Source organism: Ovis canadensis, chromosome 11, assembly GCF_042477335.2.
Source record: "Ovis canadensis isolate MfBH-ARS-UI-01 breed Bighorn chromosome 11, ARS-UI_OviCan_v2, whole genome shotgun sequence".
NCBI lineage: Eukaryota > Metazoa > Chordata > Mammalia > Artiodactyla > Bovidae > Ovis > Ovis canadensis.
In genome coordinates, this window is record NC_091255.1 from 65,770,425 (window position 1) to 65,793,343 (window position 22,919).

At 56.5% G+C, this 22,919-nt stretch overlaps 1 protein-coding gene across 2 annotated transcripts in view; it reads left to right on the top strand.

Annotated features, from left to right (window-relative positions):
* Nucleotides 1-22,919, top strand: part of SDK2 (sidekick cell adhesion molecule 2) — a 274,805-nt gene that overhangs the window by 103,505 nt on the left and 148,381 nt on the right. The gene's annotated exons all lie outside the window — the stretch shown is intronic.

The window sequence follows — 22,919 nt, forward strand, 5'->3', positions numbered from 1 at the left end:
CGGGCTACAGTCTGTGGGGTCACAAAGAATCGGACACGACTAAAGCGACTTAGCACACACGAATTACTCCAGTATGACCTCATCACACCTAATTCCATCTGCAAAGACCCTGTTTCCGAGTGACGGTCACAGTCTGAGGCTCCTGGTGGCCATGAATTTGGGTGCAAGGGGGATCCTGTCCAACCAAGTACACCAGCCTACCTGGCTCCCTTATATTAAAAGCCTTCTCTAAGTCGGCTCCCCAGCCTATCCTGTTTAATGACGACACCACCCTTCATCTGGACGTTGTTCCCTCCAGTTTCTGACTAGAAACTCGAGGCCTGAGGAGCTGGAGTGGATTTTCCAAAGCCTCCAGCTCCCAGCGATGGCAACGGGCCAAAGGCAATCCCTCCTCATCCAGCGCGGGCTGCCCTCTGCTAAAGCTCAGTGCCCCCATCCCGGTCACTCATTAACAGGGCGCCCTGCTGCCAGCTCGTAAGAGCTTTTCAATGCAAGCTAATCCAGCCCTCCTCTCCCCAGAATCATCTTTCTTCTGGACTGAGAAGTATTTTCTCCCTGTGACTAAAGAGAGAGCCAAGGGGCTTCTCTGGCAGTCCAGTCTGGCTTTCACTGCAGGGGGCCACGGATTTGATCCCTGGTCGGGGAACTAGGATCCCACAAGCTGTGTGGGACAGCAACAACAGGAAAAATGAAAAATAAAAAGAGAGTCGAGTCTCCCCAAAGGAGATACTTACAGAAGGCTTAAGTGGTCCAAAGCATATAAGAAGACTCAAGAAAGAACAGAGAAAAGAAATACTCAGGATCCATGAGTGTGAGAGGGCTTCCAAGGAGGCTCAGACAGTAAAGCATCTGCCTGCAATGCGAGAGACGTGGGTTCAATCCCTGGGTCAAGAAGATCCCCTGGAGGAAGAAATGGAAACCCACCCCAGTATTCCTGCCTGGAGAACACCATGACAGAGGAGCCTGGAGGGCTACAGTCCATGGGGTCACAGAGTCAGACCCAACTGAGTGACTAACACACACATTCCCAAGAGGGAACCACCCGAGGGGGCTGCAGAAATTGAGGAGAGTTCAGGGGCCCCAGAGGAGGCAGAGGAGGAAGGGTGAGGCAGCCCCTTCACCTGCCCTCTCCTGCATCTATGCCTCAGCGCAGAGCAGGTGGATGTACTGGTCAGTCCATACATTATCTGGGATGGGGCATGGCCAGAGGGACTCTTCTCTTAGCCCTCTTCTCACCGGGAAATAAACGCTTTGACCTTGAGGGGATAAATGATGTGTTTTAAGTGGACGAGCCACGGAGAGATTGACCTGCTGTTGCGGATGGTGGCTCTGCAGCGTCCAAAAGTCAACAGACGTGGGGGAGGGATGGGGGATGGGTGGACACAGCCACAGAGGGAGACAGAGCAGGATGGGGGGAGAGATGGAGGGGCCCCTGCCGTCCCCACTGGGGCCCTTCCCCTGGACTCTTTTGGAAGAAGAGGGGTGATGTCATAGGTGCCCGGCAGCTGGGAGGTCCTGGGGCTGTGAGTCCCCTAAGCTCTGCCCTTCTGGGAGGGCTGGTTCTCGGTTGTTGTTTAGTCAGTAAGTCATGTCTGACCCTGCGACCCCATGGACTGCAGCCTGCCAGGCTCCCCTGTCCCTGGGATTTCCCAGGCAAGAATACTGGAGTGGGTTGCCATGCCCTCCTCCAGGGGATCTTCCCAACTCAGGGATAGAACCCAGGTCTCCTTCATTGGCAGATGGATTCTTTACCACTGAGCCACCAGAGGGGCTCAGTCACACCTCCTGATTCTTAAACCCTCCTAGGAGAACACAGTGCAGACAGCCCCTGTTCACCTCGCGCTTGACGAGGTGGGAGGCTGCCTTGGGACCCGGTCTGGGCATTGGACTTGGCCAGGTGTGGGTGTGAGTCCCGCCTCTGCCGGTCACACCCTCGTGACCTCGGGCAGACCCTCAGCTTCACTGCCCGGCTGCTTCCCCGTCTGCTGGAAGGGCGGCGATGACCTTGAAGGCCGCCGTGCGGACATAGTGAGACGGCCCTTGGAGGCCCTGGGACAGCCTGGCACGAGGCGGGCACTTCACGGGAGGCAGTGCTCTCTCGGCGTGTGCCCAGACCATCAAGGGGGCCGTGGGACCCAGAGCGCGCGAAGAGCTCCCTGAGGCTCTGGAGCTGTGCTCAGCAGTGGTCAGAACCCCTTCGTCGTGGTGCTCCCGTTTCTGTCTGATGCATCCTCGACGGCCCCTTCTCCAGCCCCAGATCCCAGACCTGGACACCCACATGCACCCAGAACTAGACTCAGCATTTTCTCCCAAACCAGCTCTCCTCCAGGGTTTGAGTCTCAGGAACCATCACTGCTGACCTTCTCCCTCGGACAGGCCCCTACTTCCGATCTAACAAGGAACCTTCTCCATCTATCTCCAGAATAGCTCCCAAGCCCCCATACTCCTCTGCGCCCCGACAGCAACTGATGCTGAAAGCTTGACCTCTGTGCGCTGGCGCCGAATCTAATCTCGGAGACAGAGTCTGGGGCGAAGCAGAAAAGCACAGCTTGATTGTTTTGCCAGACAGAGGGGGACACGGCGGACTCAGAAAACTGTGTGTCCCAACCAGGGGGATTTGGTGAGGGTTTTTCTAGCGGTGGTCCGAGGCTGGGGTTGCTGGGAAGATTGGGGTGTGTGCAGAGTCTGCGCTCCTTTCGTCTGGCCTCAGGTGAGCTCTTGATGGCTTCTCTGGCTCCTTTCATCTGGCCTCAGGTGGCCTTCCCTGCTTCCCTGGCTGCTCAGCAGTAACGAATCTTCCTGCCAGTGCAGGAGACACGGGTTAGTCTCGGAATTGGGAAGATCCCCTGGAGGAGGAAATGGCAACCCCCTGCAGTGTTCTTGCCTGGGAAATCCCATGGACAGAGGAGCCCGGTGGGCTACAGGTTGCAAAGAGGAGGACTCGACTTAGCAACTGAGCACAAGCACCAGTCTCCCCTGGAATAAAGATCGCTGACATCTTCCACTTGTTGGGGGTTTCAGTTCCGTAAAGAGCTCAAAGATCCTGTTGTGTGTATCCCTTGAGACAGACCAGACCTGCCCCAAAGCTGCCCCAAAGCTGCACTGCTGTTCCCTGGCTGCTCTTCCCTGTCTCTGCCTCCACGCCCTTCCCTGATCACCCGCCGCTGGAATCTTCTCTGTGGGACTCAGGGAAGCTCGTGGAGTGTGGAGTCCGTTCCCTACAAACGAGGAACAGGGGACATGAAAAGGCTTCCATGCCCAGGAGCCCCAATGGTGTCCTGCTCAGTTTCACCACCAGCAGGGTCCAAGCTAAAGCCTCCTCTCTTCGGAGGTCCTCTCTCTCTCTCTCTCTCTCTCTCTCTCTCTCTCTCTCTCTCTCTCTCTGGGCAGGGAAGTACTTTCCCCCCAGAAATGAAACACAGTGAAGTCTCCAGAAGAAGGTATTGCTCCCTGGAGATCGTGTCTCCCTGGAATCCCCAGCAGCAGCCCCTGATGGACTCTTTTTTAAAAAATATTTATTTATTTGGTTGTGCTGGGTCTTAGTCTTGGCACGTCCGATCTTCACTTGTAGCATGCGAACTCTTAGTTGCGGCATGTGGGATTTAATTCCCTGAGCAGGGGTTGAACCTGGGCCCCATGCATTGGGAGTGCAGAGTCTTGGCTGCTGGACCACCAGGGAAGTTGCCCGATGGACTCTTGGCATCTGCTTTTGCCTCCTTCCGTTCCTGTCCTGCAGGAGGGACAGGGAAAAGCGGCTGTCACTTCATGAGCTCCGAGACTGTGTGGTCTTGGTCCCCACTGTGTCTCAAGGTGTCACGAGGTGACCGGGGCAGAGGTGACAGCCCAGAACCACTGGACTCACCCATGAGAGAATGACTCACAAGGATCCCCGACTGTCCCAGTAATCCTCAGCGCCCCCTCCGCCCCCAGGACCCACAGGACGTGGTCCCCACGCCCGCGGCTTGCGGTACTCCGAGACACCTCACCCACCAGAATGCTGTCTCTGCAGCCAGCCTGCAGGGCCTCCCAGTGGGGCTGCGTGTCCGTCTTTGCATTCCGGGGCCTTTCCTGTAACTGGTGTTTGCTGAGCGAAAGTGTTGGTGAGATGAGTCATGACCTTGAGACAGTCTGTGCTGAGAAGGTGTGTGTCCTCTACGCCAACCTTTCTAAGGGTTGCTCCACACCATCCTCAGCTTCTTCGTCTTCTCGAACTGTGTTGGACTCTCCTCTGGGATCCAGGGAACAAAACGGGACTAGACTTGGGAGAGGCTAGAGATGGAGCTTGGGCTGGTCCTACCACCCTAGCAAGCCCCCAGGATGCACGCACGTGTGTGCACAGACGCACAACACGCACACTCAGAAACTGACATCCAAACTCCTGAGTGCAATCCATAAGCCCCTTTATTCTCTGAGACCCCTACCCTCCCAAATCATGTATTCAAACACCCGGCCAGCAGATGCCTCTGCATTTTCTCGTGTTTTCCTTTTACCCCAATTCTGCGAGGCAGGAGCTATGACCTTCACCTTGTTCTCCTCCAATGAAGAAATCAGCTCAGAAGGTTTAAGTGACTTGTCCAAGGTTGTGCAGCTCCTAATTGGAGAAGCCAGGGCTCACAGCCAAGTTCAGCCTGCAGATTGCTCCTGTGGCCGCTGGGCCAGCCACGCTTCAGTTCTCATGCCCAGCAGCCGCCATCCTTCACCCTCTGTCCTCGTCGTATGGAAACACCTGAAGTCCCCAGAAGCCACTGCTGCCTCACGCTTCCTGGCTTCTGCACACACACCCTCTGCCCGAGACAGCCTTCCTCGGCCCGATGCAGGTCCCACCTTTCCTGCTGGACCCTCCAGGCCCAGCCATGTGTCACGGGCTTCCCTCCACCATCACAGGGCTTGCCCATCTCCCCGTGAGCCTGTGAACAGCCAGAGGACGGAGGCTCATTGTGCCGCGTCCCGCATACAGTAGGTGCTCAATAAAACTTGCTGAATTAGCAAGGAGAGTGAAGGGACAAAGGAATGAATGTATACCCTGGATTACAACTGAGAGCCTCTGTGTGAGACGGGCGTCCAGGGCTCAAAACCTCTAGTGGGGAATGGGGGGCCTGCGTGGGCAGTGGGGTGGAAGGGCCAGTGAAAGCCAGGAGGAGCAGGTTCTAGGACAGGACGGGCTGTCTGGAGAGGATGCTCTGGGCCTGATGCTGTGTGTCGAGTTGAGGGAAGCGAAGGGGGATGGTGAGAGTCAGGAGGGGAGACAGGAAGGTCGGGGGCCCTGTGCCTCCTCGGCCTCCGTGCGCCTCTTCCCGGCTCCTTCCCCATCTCGCCTTCTCATTCATCCTTGTGACAGGCTCCCATGGGGCTTTTTCGGACCGCATGTTTTATCCCTTGTCACCAGCCAAACAGCCCTATTCTATTAATTTATTGTCCTTTCCAGTAGCTGGTAGCCTTCCTGTAAACCCACCCCCTTTCCCACACTGGGTTTACCCAACACCAAGCCACAGCTCCCGGGTGGCCCTCTGCTCCCCATGCCCCAGCATGCCTGAGGTCTCCTGGGACCCTCCTGGCCTCAGCCCTTGGAGGGCATCTTCTAGAGCCCACCCAGTCCTATGTCAGCTCGCCATGAGCACCTCTCCTGGGTCTCACCCTGCTGGGGACAGGACCCTTGCCCATCCTGAATTCTTCTCCCAAGGGCCAGCCCTCAATGACACCTTGGCCTCCCCCCTCCCAGAGAACAATGATCAGAGATGACCTTGGCCATGACCCAAAGGGAGACAGGTCTGGAGAACTAGCCGGCCTGCGTGAGCTCATGCAGGTCCTGGGGAAGTGGGTTTGCTGACCCCGACCACATGCCGCGTGTGACGGTTTACAGTCCAGCCCCCGTCCACGGGAGCTGTGTGCTCATGGCGGGAGCTGTGACCCTCATCCCTGCCTCCCTGGGACTCACGGGTGGTCACCGACAGAGTGCCCAGATTCCATTCCCTCACCTCTGCAGCCTGCTTCGGGCGTCACGGTAGAAGGAGTGTGGACTTTGCGGACAGACCGCCTTGTGTCCCTCTCCCGGTGCCTGCGCCGACCGCCTCTGTGGCCTGGGTGGGCTAAGATACTCCGTGACTTGGAGCGAGAGTTTCCCTCTCTGTGTAATGGGATTGCCGTGTCTCCGTGGGCTCAGGGCTCACACACAGAGACACCTGGTCCTCGTAGCCGTGGACGGAGGCTGACTCCGGGGACGTGGGACCCTGGCTGGGTCAGGGTGGGGAGTCGAGCCAGAGGGGAGAGGGCAGTAAGGGAGTGACTCCTAGATTACTGTCTCCAGTTGGGGGCTTCCCTGCAGGGAAAGGGGGCTTCCCTGGTGGCTCAGTGGTAAAGAATCCGCCTGCCAATGCAGGAGACACAGGTTCGATCCCTGGGTTGGGAAGATCCCCTGGAGAAGGGAATGGCTCCCCACTCCAGTATTGTTGCCTGGAGAGTTTCACAGACAGTGGATCCTCATGAGCTACAGTCCGTGGGGTCGCAAAGAGTCGGACACGACTGAAGCAACTAAAGGCTGCAGAAAAATGGGGAGTGCAAGGAACATCGTATCCGCTTCCTGAGCCCGGGAGAGCTAAACGTCCTGCCCATGGCTGCGCCCCAGCGGGGAGGCTGGGGCTTTGGTCCCAGGAAGGACGAAGAAAGGGGGGCACCCATGTGCGTGGGTGGCTGGGGTGGGGGCCACCCCGCTCTCCTTCCCAGAAAAGCTGGGCTTCCGGGGAATGAGTTGGAAAGGCCGTGTGGCGCTGTCTGTCACTCCACTGCCTCCTGCCAACAAGCCGGTCCTGCCGCCCTGGGCTTCCGGGCATGCGGGGTGTCGTCAGTCACCATCAACAGAGCCGGGGCCCCGTCGCAGGGCAGCTGGCACGAGGCTGGGGCCAGGAGGGCACGTGGAGGGGTGACACCAAGGACAGGACGTGATGCGTCGGAGGTAGGGTGGTCAGAAATTATAGCAGAAGCCTCTGGAAACAGGAGACCTGCCTTCTGTCTTCCTCCATTTGGTGGTGGGTTTCTGTTCTGTGCCAGCAGCCAGGGAAGGGACCAAGGGCACAGAAACGGCTGAGACGTGTGCCTTCACGGCAGAAGACAGGGGGCCCCAGGGGCTTCCCAGGGAGGCTCAGTGAACACGAAGGAGGGGCTCGCTTCTCTGGGGGAGCAGCTGTGAAAACCCCATAGAGTTGGGGGCTCTGCTCCAAGCTGGCTTTTTTTTTTTTTTTTAATTTTTGGCTGGGCCACGCATATGTGGGATCTTAGTTCCCCAAGTGAGAGAAAGTGAAAGGCACTCGGTCATGTCTGACTCTGAGACCCCATGGACCATGCAGTCCATGGAATTCTCCAGGTCAGAATACTGGAGTGGGTAGCCTGTATCCTTCTCCAGGGGATGTTCCCAACCCAGAGATCCAACCCAGGTCTCCTGCATCGCAGGTGGATCCTTTACCACCTGAGCCGCCAGGGAAGCCCAACCAGGAATCAAACCCACGCCCCTTGCACGGCAAGGCAGAGTCTAAACCGCTGGGCCCCCAGGGAGGTCCCCTATTATTTATTTATTTACTTATTTAAAGGATGATTGCTTACAGCATTGCGCTGGCTTCCACCAACCATCAACATGAACCATATTTACCCATGTCGCCTCCCACTCGAACATGCCTCCCATCTCCCTTCCCATCCCTCCCCTCCAGGTCCTGAGGGCTTAGTTTCTGAAGGCTGTCATAACCACGCTCCAGCAACTAGGTGCCTTAATGCAGCAGCAGTGTCTGCTCTCTCAGTTCTGAAGGCCGTGCTCTCTGAACGCTGTCGGGGCCAGCCCTCCCCCGCTCCCTCCCTCTTCCAGCACCTGGTGTCCTCAGCGTTCCTCTTATCCAGGTTTATCAAGGCTTCCCTCCAGTCTCTGCACTGGCATCACATGCCTGTTTTTCCCCTGGGTTGCTCACCCCGGGTGTCGGTCATATCGGAGGGGGGCCTACTCTGATCACCTCATCATCACTTAATCCCATCTGCCAAGGCTGTATTCCCCTCCTCCCCCACCGAAAAGAGGCTGTATTTCCCACTAAGGTTACATTCACAGGTACCACGATTAGGACGTCAGTGTATCTTTGGAGGGACATAGTTCAAGCCACAGGAGGGCGTGTATCAGAAATGGAAGATCCCCTGGAGGAGGGCATGGCAGCCCACTCCAGTGTTCTTGCCTGGAGAATCTCATGGACAGAGGAGCCTGGAGGCTATAGTCCGTGGGGTCACAAAGAGTCGGACACGACTGAAGTGACTAAACACAGCACCAGGGTTAGGACTTCAGTGTGTCTCTGAGAAGACATCATTCAAGCCATAACAGGGAGTGTGTCAGAGACACATGAAGAACGTTCCAAAGCACCCAGCCCTTGCTCCATCTAGGAGTTAAACTTGGAAAGAGGGCAGTGGGCATCAGTGAAGCCCTTGTGCCCATTTTATAGATGGAAGAAGTGAGGCCAAGAGCTATCAAGTGAGGTAGAGGGACTTGGTATCAGAAAAGCTGGACCTCAACTGAAACCCCCGAGCCTCCGTTTCACCATCTGCCAACAAAAGGGGTTGGACCAGGCGAGTTCGAGAGATGCTTCTTCCAGTTTGGGGTGCGTGGAGCCCATGAGAGGCCACAGACACAGCTGGGACGGGCTGGCCTGCAGCTTTCAGGGCTCTGAGGTCCAGCCCCAGCAGCCACCCCCATGCCTCGCCCCTCACACAGGAGGGCTGGGGACCAGCGCTAGGAACACAAACCCCATCATGACATGGACCGCGGCTCCCGTGGAGGCGCTCTCGGTAAACCTGGCCTGTGTCTCGTTAGCATGACTTTCCTGCATCCCTGTCTCTCTCTTGTTTGCAGCTGGCATCAGCTGCCAAGGCCCAGGCTCCTCCAGCGAGGGCTGTGGAGCCTGATGAGATCTGGGGACACGCCTTCAGGAGCAAGAGCAGGAGGGGTGCTGCTGAGGAGAGAGGCTGCCCCCGACCTCCCCTGGGCGGGTGACCATCGGGATCAACAGCGGCAGGCAGACGCCCTCACCCCCGCCTGCAGCCTCCAGCTCGGCCGCCTCTAACACACGACAGATGGGCGCTGGGCTTTCAAAGGGACAGAATGGAGAGGCGGGGCGGTGAGTCCCGGCTGGCTCCCGGGCAAGGGTATTGAATGCAGCCCCCCGGGACAGGATGGGGGGCCACTGCCTGTCTCTGCCCCTCCCCTCCGCTCCCCTCCTTTCAGCCAGCTCTGGCCCTCGGCTTCTCCAAGCTGGCCAGCCCGGCTGCCGTCCAGAAAAGCCACCTGCTACCGGCGCACGTGAGCAGGCGGAGGCCGGCCAGAGCCAGGTGGGTCGCGGGGGCAGCTGCAGCCTGGGGGATGGGGGTCCAGACAGCCCCCGGCCATCATCCCCACCTGCGCGTGGGGTCAGCCCCCACCTCCTGCACCTCAGGCTGAGCCTGCGTCCTCCACTTCTCATCCTCCGTTCACACTCTGGGTTGTTGGCTTTTGGTGACTCTGGGTTTTGTGGGAGCATCAAGAAAACTCACTCGTGATGTTTACCTATAACCCCACCCTGGCCGCTTCCCAGGCACCAGACGTGGGGGGACCCTACCTACCCTGCCAGACGCTGGCCCATCCTGGATCCAGGATGGTGAATGGACCACGGGAGGCCTTTGGAGCGAGGCCCGCCCCAGGCCCCAGGCAGTGAACACTCAGCCAGGCCTCTGGGCCTGCTTTCTTTAAGTTTTATCCCAGCAAAGCTTCCTGAGACCCAGCGGGCGGGGTGAGGCAGGACTCCCCTCCCACACTGAGGAAGCAACTGCTCAGAAAACTCAGCTTCTGACTCAGTTCAGAAGCGCAGAGCGGGGAGCCTGTGTCTACCTGCAAAGCGGAGGCGGTCTGCCCTCGTGCACTCAACCCATCAGCTTGGGCAGCAGCTGGGGAGGGTGTTTGAGGCCAGGATGGGCATTTGGCCCCGTTCCCGTGAGACGTCCTGGAGTTCCTGTCCACCCTCCGTGACCCGGAGAGCAGGCCCCGCAGGCCCCTGAACTGGGAGGGACCCTGAGCATCCCGTCAGGGGAGGAGGTGAAGGCAGGGGCCAGCACACCCCTTAGGGTGTGAAAGAGCACTTCGAAGCCCTCCCCAGCCTCCCCCAGGGAAACAGGGGGCTGGGGGCAGAGAGGGTGCGGGAGCCCGGGGGGGCTGCTGAGTGAAGGAGACAGAGAAACGCGCTGTGATGAGGCTGTCTTGCCTTCTCTCAACTGAGATGAGACTCATAGGCAAAACCAGCGCTTTCGAGGGAGCCGCTCTGTGGCACTGAGTGCGTTTGCAATGTGAGACACTTACCGTCTCTACTTGATTCCCAACCACTTTCATCCCCCAGCAACGACACCCACCCCCCTGCCCATTAAGCAATCACACCCTACCCGCTTTCTCCCGACCTCCTGGCAGCTACCGACTTCTGTGCTGTCTCTGCGTTCACCTCTTCTGGGGTGTTTCATACCCATGGCTCCACTCTGATGGGAAGAGGGAGAAAGGGGGCCCCCGGCACGCTCCGCCCAAAGCCCCTGCCTACTGGAAAGACCCCAGGCCTGCTTAGAGGAAACTGGCTGGTCACCCAAGCCCCTGGGTGGGGCTTCCTCCACCTGGCTCTCCCGAGCTCCTGGCTTGGTCTCCACGAGGCAACTGACGTGGGGCCCCTGGGCGTCTCTTCTGTTAAGTGGGAGGTTGAAGGGGTGGGTCCCGATGACTCCTGTACCCCCACCTTCCCCCGTGAGGTCTAGAGGAGAGAAACTTCGTGTAACAGAGGCAAGGCTGGATCAGAGATCCAGTGCATGCACGCTAAGTCGCTTCCATCGTGTCTGACTCTTTGTGACCCCATGGACCGTAGCCTGCCAGGCTCCTCTGTCCATGGGATTCTCCAGGCAAGAGTACTGGAGTGGGTTGCCCTGCCTGCCTCCCGGGGATCTTCCTGACCCAGGGATCGAAGCCACGTATCTTATGTCTCCTGCATTGGCAGGTGGGTTATTTACCACTAGCACCACCTGGGATTCAGAGTCTCTTTCTGAAAGAGGAGGAAAGAGACAGATGGATGGCACCTACTCTTGGTCCAGCAGGGGCAGCGAGGACTCGGTCCCTGCCAGGCTGGTGGTGGAGGGGGGTGCTTCCTGCCGATGACCAGGGCCTTAGAAGGAGCCCAGGGAAATGCTCAGGGCTGCCCGGGGTCTATTTCCCTCCCACTGGGCACTACACCCAGGCAGTGGCAGCAGGCAGGACGCTGGCACGTGTGCCCGTGCAGGTGACTGGGGAGGGGCCACGTGCTCAGCAGGCAGGCGCGTGCAGGCCCCCGTGTATCATCCAGCTTGTAAATTGCTCGGGGCCTGTAACTGCTGAAAGGGCCATCGAGCCGCGTGGTGTTATTATTTATGATGAAGTGCGGAGGTGCCTGCCAGGGGCTGGAATGGGCTGCACGCTGCACGGGACGGACGGCAAATTGAACTCCAATTTTCTGCTCCGCAGTCTTTGTTACGCGCCACAAAACGCCGGTGCGCCGGGGTCAGCAGCCTGATAAATGCGTGCTCTTCCCGGTGGCGGCTCCATCTCCCAGCCTCTGCGCGGAGGCAGGCTCAGCTTTGCTTTTCCCTCCCCCTCCCGGCCCCGCCGCAGACTCCTTCCCTGGTATCCAGGCGCGGCGCTGACCTCGGAGGCTTCACAGGAGGGCAGGCAGCCATGGGTTCGAAACCCGGCTCTGAAGCTTGGATCACAGGTCTCCTCTGATGAGAGTCATAAAAGGGGCAGGAAGCGTAAGCCCCCCCACCCCCGCCCCCTGCCACAGGTGGCCGTGAGGGTTAAATGAGAAAAGACAGGGAGCTCAGCGAGCGTTAGGCTTGCCACAAACACGTCCTCTTCTCTTCCCTTTTCCCAAGGCTGAGCTGCCTCCAGCCCCGGCCTGATCCCAGGGAAGGCGAGGCGGGGAGAAAGCACCAGTGCAAGTGCCCATGTGGGAGCAGGGAGGCCAGCTGCCCGGCCCAGCCTCTCCTCTGGATCAGTCCTGATGCTAAGTCAGACACCCCTTCCTCAGGCCCAGTGCTCCATCTTCCCTGAGGTCATGGCCTTTTTCAAGGGCAGGAAGCAGGCAGAAAGGGGGATCACCCTTGGGAGATGTGCCGTGTGAAGCTTAGGACCACTGTCCACTGCTCCCAGGACACCCAGCCCTTCTGCACCCTGCGTCTGGTGGAGGGGTCGCTGGCTGTGGTAGACACGGCTTCCAACGGCTGTGAGCTCCCAGAAGCATCTCCAAGCCGCCTAGCCCTTGTTCTCGGCTTCCCCAGGCCTGTGGGAGGTGGGCGTTTCTCCATCATCCGAGCATACGGGAGCAGGTCAGAGTGGTACCCACTCGATGGAGAGAGCTCACCTGAGAGGGGACCTTAAAGAGAAGCAGCTGGAGGAGTGACCGATGCCAGGGGGGGCAAGTGTCTTTGGGGCCTGGCCAGGCAGCTGACCCCTAAACCTGAGTTTTGGCAAGCCCCTCATCCCCACCCTGAGGTGCGGGGTTGTCTTAAGTTCCAGCTGTGAAGCTGCAGAATTGCTGCAAGTGAGTCACCTCAGGGTCACCAGGGGGAAGACAAGCGTCCTCCACGTGGCATCACGGAGCTTCTTGGGAGGGATTCCAGGAGTTAGGGAGAATTTTATTCTCACCATTTTTATAGCTCTAATGAATCTGAATACCCTGAAATGATAATAGCACCGTTAGATAAAAGCATTCTAATCAATGGTATAAGTTTAATCTTTGAACCCTGCAGCTGAAATGTATGGCAGGGCTCCCTACCCCTCCGTTAATTGCAGAATAAACCCATCGGAAATGAGAACCATCTTTTTTCCATGCAAGGCTGGGAGTGCTCCTGTGTTATTTACCTGTGTGGTTCCACGGGAGGCCCCCCGACTGTGAGATAGGTTTGCAGAGGTTACACCAAGTAATAATAGGAGCTCCCCTTGTGTGGGCTCTTCGTGCAGGTGCTGGCCGAATGCCTTACCCCTCTCCATAGGCTATGGGGTAGGCACCGCTATTATCCCCTTTTTCCATTGTAGACTCTGAGATGCGGAAGGGTTACAGAGAGACATCCAGGGTCCCGTAGCTGGAGAGTAGTCAAGCCAGGGGGCTTCCCAAGTGCCTCAGTGGTAAAGAACCCACCTGCCAATGCCGAAGACACATGTTTGATCCCTGGGTCGGGAAGATTCCCCTGGAGGAGGAAATGGCAACCCGCTCCAGTATTCTTGCCTGGAGAATTCCATGGACAGAGGAACCTAGTGGGCTTCAGTCCATGGGGTCGCAAAGAGCCCGACATGACTGAGGGACTGAACAACGACAAGCTGAGCCAGGACTCAGATCCAGGTAACCCCACGCCAGGGGCCCGGCTTGTAACCCACTGTCCAGAACGTGCAGAGTGGGAAGAACATAGAAGATTATCAGCTCTCAAGAGGGAAGTGGCCTGGCCAAGTTCAACCGCAAGTTCCCGTGTCTGGTTTTGTTTTTTTTTTTTTTCCATGGCTCTGGGGCCTCCTGAAGGCCAGACTCACCGCCCAGCTCTGGGGCCCGGGAGGTGAAGGGTCCCATCCGCAATCTTCCCGTGGAAGACACACGAGCCTGGGCGTCATCACGCATGCACCCCTGTCTGTGTCTTACCTGCTGTAAGGGACGTAACCCCAGACGTCTGGGGGCCCTGGCGCTGAACGTCAGGAAGAAAGTTACGAAGCCCATCTCTTTGAGCCCTGAAGAGGGAGCAGGCAGGAGGGAGACTCTCTGGCTGATGTACAGTGGGCCGGCCAGCTGGGGAGATGGAGGCGGGGTGCTTGGGACACACAAACCCCCGCTTTCCCCAGGCTGGGCCCCTCCGCCCGGCTCACCACTCCCCAGGGCCGTGTCGAGGCTCGGCTGCCCTGGCTGCCCTGGTGGCTGGGCCCCTCCTTAATCAGATTAGATGTGTATTCAAACAAATTGATGATCCGTTCCATTAGATGCTTTTTGAACACGCTTTTCTGAGCGAGAAATCCATTCGGCTGCAGCTGTGGAGGCCGAGGTATAATTGACTGCTGCGCCTTCCCAGGCCCCCAACGTCAGGAGGTGCCCGGTTTCCTGAAGGTCACCGGTGAGGATTAGATTAAGGAGGGCGAGGGCCTTCTTTCCTGGCTAATGAAGCATTTGGCATGCAGGCAGCACCGGGCTGAGCTGGGCCAGGCATCTGCTAGGAGACAGGAAAGGGGCATAAATTAGCATCTCATTTGTGGGTGAAGCAGGGAGGGGAAGGGGAGCTGGAGGGGAGAGACCAAGGGGCTGGGGGTGGGCAGGAGCAGGCAGGCGTGTCAGGCACGGGGTGTGAGAAGAACAGCTGGGGAGCCTGGCATCCCCTGTCTGCCTGCTAGCATCTGCCTGCTGCCTGTGTACCCCGAACATTTCTAGGGGGCCGGGCTCAAACAGACTTCTGCATGGCGCCCTTCAGGGCCCCCAGCTCCCTGCTCCTGAGCCCCAGCCCTGGCAGCTCCCAGGCTCAGCACGTCCCTGACCTGGGTTTCAGAGGAAAAGGCATCGCAGGCGTGGTGCAGAAGCTCCAGCTGCTCCTACCCCGGTCCCAAACCTTTGCTCAGGGCCTAACAAGCCATCCCGAAGCCAGACTTGGCTCTTGAGCCAGTTTGAAGGGAGCTGAATTCTAAAAGCTCAGACTTGGGACATTCAGGAGACAATGGGCTCTGTAAGAGGGTGCCACCAAGTCAGGGGAAAATGGGTGGGACTGTGATATTACAGCTGGACCCCATTTCCCCATCTCCTCCTCCTCCTGTGATCACCTCCAGGGGCCTGAAGAGCAAAAAGGAGCATCCATAGGGGTCAAGCACTGTGTTCTGAACTTGACATAGGTTGGCTCACTTAGTTCTCCCAGGAGCCTCTGGGGCAGAGGTTGGAATCTCTTGCATGAACAGACCAGTAAGGCTGGGGAGGTTACTGTGCTCAAGGTCACACTTTACTTGGAGAAAAAAGGGCATTTAAACTCAGTTTCTTGTCTTCCACTGGGACCTTCAAGCCAGCCCCCTGGGAAAGGGTGCGCTTGGGGGCTTGGGTGGCGAGCAGAGCTGTGAGATGGGGACCCCAGGTCTGCCTTTCCTTCCCAAGAAGCCCTCAGGACACCAGCCCCTGCCTCATTTTACTTGACCCCTCCCACCCACATCTGTTCATCTTCTGGACCCTTTGAAGTCTTATCCCCAGGCTTCCCTGCCTGCACCACACTAGCCAAGCCCACCATAATGCTCACCCCTAGGTGGACCGCTCTTCCCTGGACGATCGTGGCCTATTATCCTTCCAGAATCCTCTGGACCATGCCTGGCCAGCCCATCTGGTTCACCCTCACCCCCAATCTAGGCCTGACCCACGACATTGAAAGCAAGCCAGTGTAGCCCCTGCTTGTGACTTCCAATCCCTCCGAGAGGCCACCATCCCTCACTTAGCCCCTGTGAGGCCACAGGTCGGGGTGTGAAGAGTGGGACAGCTCATAGGGAGGCCCCATGTCACCTACAGAAAGATTCCAAACTGTGAAGCCTGCCAGATCTGGGTTTACGTCTATGTGGCTAGGTCGTATGAACGAGTAAGTTTCATCTGTAAATTGGGAACAAAGGTAGCACTGGCTTGAGAAGTCCCTGTGACTCTTAACTGAAGCAATGGACGTAAAGCACTTCATGTGTGGGGAGTTCGCGCGATCGTGTGAAATCGAGGCAGCAGGAATAGAAGTGTGGGGAGAGGAGGGTGGAGAGGGGCCTGCTGGGGGCCGCCGCTGCCTCTGACCTGCGCTCCAGCCAGATCCAGGGTGGGGACCAGTTAGGAGGCCACGAAGGTCAATCCAGGACGAAGGTCAATCCAGGACCACGGAGGTCAATCCAGGACCACAGAGGTCAGTCTAGCCTAGTGCAGAGGCTAGGGGGTGGTGAGGCGAGAAGTTTGCAGGAATCCCAACCTGCACCCTGTCCCCAGCTTTCCAGAGAAGTCGAGATGGCTGAGTAGCAGAGGCTGTGGGGTCTTTCAGAGCTGGGGAGGGCGTGGTCCAGGCTTGGTGCCCCATGAAGCGGGCTCTGGAGGGCACACAGACATCTTTTGGCCAATCAGCAGCATTAGTGGTGAGTGGAGGTCCTCACCCTGGCTGGCACTCCCAGCCGGCGGGGGTCTGGCTCCAGGCGAGGTGGGCTTCCCAGGGCTGAGCTGGCTGGGAGGTCAGATCCCAGGAGACATGGAGGTAGGCTCCAGAGAAATATGGCCTTATTGCGCTAGGGGCTGAAGGGAGGGGAGAGGTTAAAGCTGCGGTAAGCATCTGTGTGGGACCATTCCGCCTGGCGCTGGCAGTGGAAGAATGACGGTGGGGGTGTTTAGTGGGAATTCAGAGGAGCAGGCGGCCAGGGGCCCCTGTCTGGGGAACTAGGCGGAAGCCCAGGACTAAGGCCGCTTGCTCGCCTCTGTTGGTGGCTCTTCCTTGAGAAGAAGCTTAGGCTCTGGTGATCAGGGACCCGCCTCCCCGCCCCAAGCCGTTCCACACCCTTGAGTCCCGGGCACACGGAAGACCCGTCCTCTCCTGCATGACCAGCTGGGCTGCCCGTGACCGCGCATCCTCTCCACTCGCAAACGTGTTTGCGTCTATGTGCATACAGCTGATTGTGAATGAATGCCAAGTGAAAGTCGCTCAGTCGTATCTGACTCTTCATGACACCATGGGCTATACATTCTGTGGAACTCTCCAGGCCAGAATAGTGGAGTGGGTAGCCCTTCCCTTCTCCAGGGGATCTTCCCAACCCAGGGATCAAACCGAGGTCTCCCGAATTGCAGGCAGATTCTTTACCAGCTGATTATAAATAAATAATCCATACCTATAGGGCACAGTGGGGCTTCCCTGGTAGCTCAGCGGTAAAGAGCCTGCCTGCCCGGAAAGAGAGACTCGGGGATGTGAGGGCGATCTGGTTGCGACGTCCGTCACCCCCATTGATCACCAGGGTGACTCGGCTGACCTGGCTGGCTAGGCCCGTGTCCCCTTCCTGCCTCACCGCCCTACATGCGTCCCTCCTGAAGCTGCACACTTGGTCAAAGAGGACAGCCATCCCTGACAGAGGAGGACCCATCTTTGGTCAAGCATATGAGTAGCTGTGCTCTCTGTTAGAATCTCCAAGCCTGCTCTCGAAAAAGAGACGCAGCAAGGTTCTACCCCCAGGTCAGGAAGATCCCCTGGAGGAGGAAATGGCAACCCACCCTAGTATTCTTGCCTGGGAAGTCCCATGGACAGAGGAGCCTGGAGGGCTACAGTCCATAGGGTTGCAAAAAGTTGGACATGACTTAGCGACTAAACAGCAACAGCTTAAAACACTTTCTAAAAGTTACGAAAAGACACAGAATAAAAGTGTGGGCCTCTCCCTCCCAGCCCCAGTCCCCCAGTTCTCCTCCCTAAAGCGTCACTAAGCCCAGTGTCTTACGTGACCCTCTAGAAGAAGCCTGTGCCTGTACAAGCAAATCTATTTTTATCCTTGAAGAAAAAAAGTGTGCCCAAGTGATAGCCAATTACACACCCCATTCTACACCTTGCTGTTTTTACTTAACAGTAGGTCTCAGGATTTGTTCCAGAGCCTTTCGGTGCAGAGAATTCTACTGTTTGGAGGTGCAATCATTTCTTTAACCAGCGCCCTCTTGACAGACATTCAGGTCATTTCCAAGCTTTCGCTATTACAAAATACAGTGTCCCGTGCAAAGCTGTCACTTGTGTGTGTGTGTGTGTGTGTGTGTGTGTGAAGGAGAAATTCCTCAAAGAGTTGGTGGATGGAGGGGTGCATTTTTAGTTTTGATGGAATTGCCAAGCTGTGTGCATGAGGCCTGGATCTCCGCAGGCTGGCCAGCCCCAGGGTTTTATCGTGTTTTCAAATCTTGGCCAAAGTGATAGGGAAAAAAAGTATCCTATTGAGTTTGCCTTGCCTTTCTCTTATCGCAAAGTTCAGCATCTTTGTGTTTCCAAGTTATTTGTAATTCTTCTCTGTGAACGGTTCATATCTTTTGCCCATTTTTCTGTTGGTTTGTTCATCTTTTTCTTATTGATTTATGAGAATATTTTTTATATCAGGAAAATGAGCTCTTTGTCCATGATAGAAGTTGCAAATATTTTCCCCCAGTTTGTCATTTGTTGCTTTTTGTTTATGGGTTGTTTTTTTTTTCTATCCATGCAAGATTTTTATAGAGTTGAAGGTATCAATCTGTTTTTATGACTTTCTGGAGTTTGTGTAGTACTTAGAAAGTACTTGGCAAATTCTTTGTTTTGCTGAGATTGTGTATTTTTTAAGCCCCTGTGATTTTTCCTAGTTCTTTTAGAATTTCATTTGTTTTTGTTTAAAACATTGATCCATCTAGCATTTATTTTGTGGTAAAGTGTGAGGAGTAGATTCAGCTTGATTTTTTTCCCTCAAATGGCATCCTGGTTGCTCTAAGACCATTTGTTGAATAATTGATCTATTCCCCACTGACCTGAAATTCTACTTTAAGCCTCTCTTAAATATCCCATATATACTGGGGTGTATTTCTAGACTCTGGTTCATCGCTTCATCAGTCCATTTGAAAAAGAACACACTGCTTTAATGACTGCAGCTTTATTGATACAGTTTGGTATGTGTGCTAACCTCTTCCACTTGCCGTTCTTTTTCAGAATTTCCTTGTCTATTCTTTTGTGGTTTTCTTCAGTGTGAATTTTTGAATCATTTTGTCTAGCTTAAGAAATCTTCCAGGTGTACGTTTTCAAAGTGAGGAAGAGTTGACGAGAATGACATCTGTGGAACGTTGATTCTGTCGACCCTTCTCCACTCTCCATTACCCCTTCCCCACTGAGAGTGTGGCTAGCAGGGCTGTTGTGTACAGTAGTCCAAGTTGTGTACTGCACAATCCCAGAACTAAGGTTAAGAGGCTACTGGCCCCTGCTAAGAGTGTATGAGCTCTCCCCCCCTCAGGGGATCTGCCCCCCTGCCTATATGATCAAGAGCAGTAATAACTGCTTCTCCCATAGCACACACCAGTCACTTGCCTTTCCTAAGCACTTTATGTTTTTTAATTAAAGCCTCACAACAAACATATCCCCAGTTTACAGCTAAGGACACTGAAATGCAGAAAGTCAAAGTCATTTGCCCAAGGTCAATGATCTGTGTTACCCACCAGTGCGGCCACGACGCAGAAATCTTTTCCTGCACATAAGTGCGTGCGCGCGCGCACACACACACACACACGCACACACAGATACACATGCAATCAGAGAGTCATCCAGACACACACATGAACACACAGACACACACGTGAACACACAGACACACACACTCAGACACACAGATACACATGCAATCAGAGAGTCATCCAGACACACACATGAACACACAGACACACACGCGTGAACACATACACACATACAAAGATGCATACAGACGCATGCTCAAAGACATACAGAGACACACACACACACTCAGACACACAGATATACATGCAGAGAGTCATCCAGACACACATGTGGACACACAGACACATACACGTAAACACACAGACACACACACGTGAATACATACATACACACAAAGATGCATACAGACGCATGCTCAAAGACATACACACACACACACACACACACACACACACACACACACGCTGTTCCCACCAGCATCCTTTCCCCATCAGTCTTTCCTGCCACAGCTCACACACTCCCAGCCCCCCTGCCTTGGGGCAGGGCCGGCCCATCTAGGAAAACAGGCTGGCAGGACTCACTGCCACACCTGCTCTCAGCTCTGCGTGGGCCTCCCTCCCAAATCCCTGTATCCCGATGTGAGTCCCGACATGAGGGCCCTTTCATCTTCGGGAAAAGGAGGTGTGGCCACATCTCAGGGTCTTGGGGCTAGGAGCCTTGGCCTCAGCCAGGAGGCCTTGTTGGGATCGCTTGGAATGAGGGAAGACGCTCTGATCTGGGTACCCAGCAGGTTCTCAGGAAAGGCTAACGCCCCACCTCCCCTCTTCCCTCAAGTCATTATCTCCAGCAGCCTCTGGAATCAGCCCATCCAAGCAGAAGCCATTTGACTCCAGACTGGCACCCCTAGGAGAGCCTGAGGAATGCATTGGCGACTGCGGATGTGGGGGGCACATGACCCGCGAGCCGGGTGGCAGAGGCCTGGTGTGTGGGTGCCGGGCGCGTGTGCCCGTGTGCGTGTGCAAACATGCCCGCCGCCCACCCCCCCACCACCACCACCACCGACTCCTCTGGCTCTGAGTCAGCCCACCTCCAAGGGATCTGATCTTTGGGGGCTGGGAGCGTTATTGTTTTAAAACAAATGAGGGATGACAGGAGCTAACAGAGGGTTTTTAAGAACGCGATTCAAAGGGCTCTTGAAAGCTGCTGGAGAATATGAATGCGCCTTTGAAGTGCGAATGTGCCCATTTGTTAAACTGAGAGGAGCCGGCTGCCTCCGAGGGTGGAGGATCGTTTTTCTTGGCAAATGAGGGCCTGCCTGCCTCTCTGCCCTTCACCAGCTCCAGAGATGCATGAGGACCCCAGAAATGAGGGACCGGGGGTGGCAGACACCCCCTCAGGACACACTCTAGGAGAGGCGCCGCCTCGGCGTCTTTAAGGCAGCGTGCTCACATGACCGTTGTTACGCGTGATGGGCAGACGTGCCAGTGAGCAGCGTCAGCTCCGGGCTGGGAACACCGGCACCCGCGGGAGAGAGGCCGAGGGCAGGGTGGTCCAGGGTGCGCCCCTTGCACGTCTGCACCTGCCCTCCAGCCGCCATCGGACCACCCCTGGCCTGCCCTCCAGTGGCCCCCACAGGGAGGGTCTGTAGCAGGGTTGGGGTTCCAGGAAGACTCCCCACAGTCTCTAGTGAAGATGGAGAGACCTTGGGGTTGGGTGGGAATCTCTGCAGCCAGCTGGTGGACCTGGGCCCCAAGCCGACATTCGGCTTGTCCTGAGTTGTCCGTCTGTGCATAAGCTCAGACTGAGGCTTTGTCACAAATGCGTAAACTTATCTGAAACCCAAGGATGCCCAACCCTGGTTAAATCTGAGGGTGAGAGGATAGAGTGGAAATCCAGGCCACCAAGCCCCACTGATCCTCCAAAGATTCCACCTGAGATGCAGGAGGGGCCCTGCTTCCCCAGCCCCTGCACACACCCCGACCCGGCCTGCCAGGCCACAGCTGGGTTCACTCCCTTCCACCCTTGAGTCACTGCCTTCCGACCCCAGACAAGTGCCCCTTTCTCTTCTCTGGCTGGTCCCATATCTGAGGCCTGAAGAATAATGCCTTGTGTTTTTCACTGTCTGGGCTCCTAGTGGGTCGTTAACTCTCAGACCGAAGTCTGTCTGGAACCTCAGCCAGCGCTGAGGGTGATGGAACCTCCTTCCCTGCCAGGAACACCAGCTCTCTGATGTTGGAAAAGAAACGAACGTTTGCAGAACATTTACTCTGGGCCAGGCACAGACCTAGAATTTTCACAATTGTTATCTCATTTAACAATGGGCTTCCCGGGTGGCTCAGGCGGCGAAGAATCTGCCTGCAATGCAATGCTCAATCCCTGGGTCAGGAAGATCCCCTGAAGAAGGGCATGGCAACCCACTCCAGTATTCTTGCCTGGAGAATTCCACGGACAGAGGAGTCTGGTGGGCTACAGTCCATGGAGTCGCAAGGAGCTGGACACAACTGAGTGACTAACACTATCCCATTTAACTCTTAAGATATCCCAGTGGCTGCTTCTCTTCCTGTGTCTCCTGATGGAGAAACTGAGACTCAGAGAGGTGAATGCATGTCCACAGCCAGGCAGCTGAGCACAGACAGGGTGTGGTGCCGGGACCCCTCTCCCACAAGGCTTGGAGGTGCCCAGTGCCGGATTTGCCAGCAGCTTTCTGGCTTTGCGCACCGCCCACCCTTCGGGCAGGGTGATGGGTGGAAAGTGCTTGGATTTGGGTCTGGCAAGCTCAGAGGGTAAAGTGTCTCCCTCCAATGTGGGAGACCCAGGTTCAGTCCCTGTGTCGGGAAGATCTCCTGGAGAAGGAAACAGCTCCCCACTCCAGTATTCTTGCCTGGGAAATCCCATGGACCGCGGAGCCTGGTGGGCTACAGTCCATGGGGTGGCAAAGAGTCGGACACGCCTGAGCGACTTCTCTTTCACTTTTCACTTTCAGGCCTGGACCTGACTCGCCCTGGTTGCAGCTCAGGGCTGCGGGGTCCCCGGGCCGTACCCCTGAGAGCAGGTGATCAGAGCCCCCACACAGAGTGTGCTCGCTGGATGAGCTGGTGAACAGTGCTTCCTGGAGCTCACTTCCTCCATCTCTCAGACGCAAAGGCGTCGAGTCCGCGTGTGGGTGCCTTAAACCCATCTTCCTCTCCATTTCACCCTCATGCTCAAGTGCAGGGTTGAGTGCTCAGCCTGCAGGGCTGGCTGCTTGCCTTCCAGCTGTGTGACCCCCGGCGGGTTTCCAACCCCTCTCTGAAAGGTGGATTTTGATCCTGTCTGGCTGTGAGCTAGATCCGTGAGAGGATGTTAAAGCCCCTGGAACAACCCAGAACCTAGTAGTGCTTTGGTCCCTGTGTTGTTTCCAGTGCGGGCCCCTCCCCCAGCCCAGCCCCTCCCCTAAAACACGGGTCTGCTCAAGGGTGGGCGTGGCGGCCCTCTCCCCCTTGCTGCGTCTCCCAGTTCTTTTGTCAACCCCTTCATCTACTTCACTTCTGCCCCTTTTCCAACTGGCCGGAAGACAGAAAGCCTCTGTTTCCACCCAAAGCTTTTGGTCTAAGTGGTCCCCTGAAGCCTGGGGTCCTGCGTGCCCTGTCTGTGTCAAGGGGAGCTGCGGGGGGCTCGTGCTTGGCTGGGCTGGGCCCAGGGGCTTCTGGGAG